Source organism: Cololabis saira, chromosome 5 (genome assembly GCF_033807715.1).
Source record: "Cololabis saira isolate AMF1-May2022 chromosome 5, fColSai1.1, whole genome shotgun sequence".
Classification (NCBI taxonomy): Eukaryota; Metazoa; Chordata; class Actinopteri; order Beloniformes; family Belonidae; genus Cololabis; species Cololabis saira.
Window position 1 is genome coordinate 48,051,368 of NC_084591.1, and position 2,500 is coordinate 48,053,867.

Here is a 2,500-nt window from a genome sequence, read left to right on the forward strand (position 1 = left end):
AGTTTCTACAATTTACAGCATTAGTTCTCTAAGAATCTCTTCCATATTCATGTAAAATTGGTATTGTCTCTGAAATATCCTTGCCCGAATCAAATCAAATCCAATATAATATAATTCCTTCTTTTAATTTGTCTTCTTTCATCAAATGAACTCCTGGGTCTAAGATGTTGTGCCTGTTGATAGAGACTCCTATGAAGAATCTACAGGACTGTCTCAGAAAATTAGAATATTGTGATAAAGTTCTTTATTTAATCAGAATATTCAAATTTTCTAAGACAGTCCTGTAGGTATTTTGACGTTCCATTGAATTACTTTAATTTTTCAGTGTCTTTTTCCTCCTATTGATGTTGCGAACTGCACTTTTAATGTTTTTGCACGTTTGTGGCACAGCTTTGTGCTCAGTCTGCATTGCATTTCTTTAGTTTGATGAAGAAATCTCTCTTCATTCAGGCCGTGATCCATGAAGCCCAGAGGATCGCCAACATCGTCCCTCTCAGCACCTTTCACTGCACAACTAAGGACACGGAGCTCATGGGATATTGTATTCCCAAGGTGGGAATGGTTGGATGCTGAGGAGATTTTTGTACCAGAGGCAAAAGCTTTATTGTCTTTGTTCTTCTGGTTTCTCCTCAGGGTACACTAATCATCCAAAACCTGAGCTCTGTGCTGATGGAGGAAGGACAGTGGAAATATCCTCGTGAATTTAACCCAGAAAACTTCCTTAATGAGAAGGGAGAGTTCTTCAAACCAGAAGCCTTCATGCCTTTCTCTGCAGGTACATACAAATCATTTTAGGGAGAGAAAACGACATTTCGACTTTTTTCTAGACATTTCGACTTTTTTCTCAATATTGTACTTCAACATTAATCATGACATTTCAACTTTTTTCTCGAAATTTCAACTTTTTTCTCGACATTTCAACTTTTTTCTCGAGATTGTACTTCAACATTAATCTCGACATTTTGAATGTTTTTCCTGAAATTTTGACTTTTTTCTCGACATTTCGACTTTTTTCTCGACATTTTCGACTTTTTTCTCAAGATTGTACTTCAACATTAATCTCGACATTTCGAATGTTTTTCTTGAAATTTTGACTCTTTTCTCGACATTTCGACTTTTGAGACTTTCGAGAGAGAGAATGAAATGGTGCTGATGACTCTGAGTTGTTCTGTGTCTCAGGTCCTCGAATATGTCTCGGAGAAAGTCTGGCTCGTATGGAACTCTTCCTCATCATCGTGACTCTGCTGAGGAGGTTTAACTTCATCTGGCCTGAAGATGCAGGAGAACCAGACTTTACTCCAGTCTTTGGTGCCACTTTGACTCCCAAACCTTATCACATGAAGGTCCAACGGAGGTCAACAGTTCACACGTCTTGAGTGCAGATGCTCAGCAGAAACTGATGAAGAAAGCAGGGGTGTCAAATTAGCGCGTTAATTGCGATTAATTCATTACAGGCATATTTAGCTTTTTTTTAATCGCTTAATCTATTTTTTAATCTCTAACTTTACTTTTTCTGTTTGCGAGTTGCCTTCATCATGAAATCTAACGGTGCATCCGAAATGCCATAGCTAACGCAGCTAACGTTAGCAGCAACGATGATACCACAGCAACGATGTTACCACAGCAACGATGATACCACAGCAACGATGATACCACAGCAACGATGTTATCACAGCAACTATGTTGCCACAGCAACTATGTTGCCACAGCAATGATGTTATCACAGCAACAATGTTGCCACAGCAATGATGTTATCACAGCAACTATGTTACCACGGCAACGATGTTGCCACGGCAACGATGTTATCACAGCAACGATGTTACCACGGCAACGATGTAACCACAGCAACGATGTTATCACAGCAACAATTTTATCACAGCAACGATGTTACCAAAGCAACGATGTTACCACAGAAACAATGTTACCACGGCAACGATGTTGCCACGGAAACAATATTATCACAGCAACGATGTCACCACGGCAACGATGTTATCACAGCAATGATGTTATCACAGCAATGATGTTATCACAGCAACGATGTTACCACAGAAACTATGTTACCATGGCAACGATGTTGCCGCAGCAACGATGTTACCACAGCAACGATGTTACCACGGCAATGATGTTGCCACAGCAACGATGTTACGACAGCAACTATGTTGCCACAGCAATGATGTTACGACAGCAACTATGTTGCCACAGCAATGATGTTACCACAGCAACGATGTTGCCACAGCAACGATGTTACCACAGAAATGATGTTACCACAGAAACGATGTTACCACAGCAACGATGTTACCACAGCAACAATGTTGCCACAGCAACTATGTTACCATGGCAACGATGTTACCACAGCAACGATTTTACCACAGCAACAATGTTATCACAGCAACTATGTTACCATGGCAACGATGTTGCCACAGCAACGATGTTACCACAGCAACGATGTTACCACAGCAACTATGTTGCCACAGCAATGATGTTACCACGGCAACAATGT

The 2,500-nt window shown here is 40.4% G+C and overlaps 1 pseudogene; it reads left to right on the forward strand.

The window, feature by feature from the left end:
- The window catches only part of LOC133444825 (cytochrome P450 2F2-like), a 54,473-nt pseudogene extending 52,005 nt beyond the window's left edge, over positions 1 to 2,468 (forward strand).
- Positions 2,469 to 2,500: the final 32 nt, after the last annotated feature.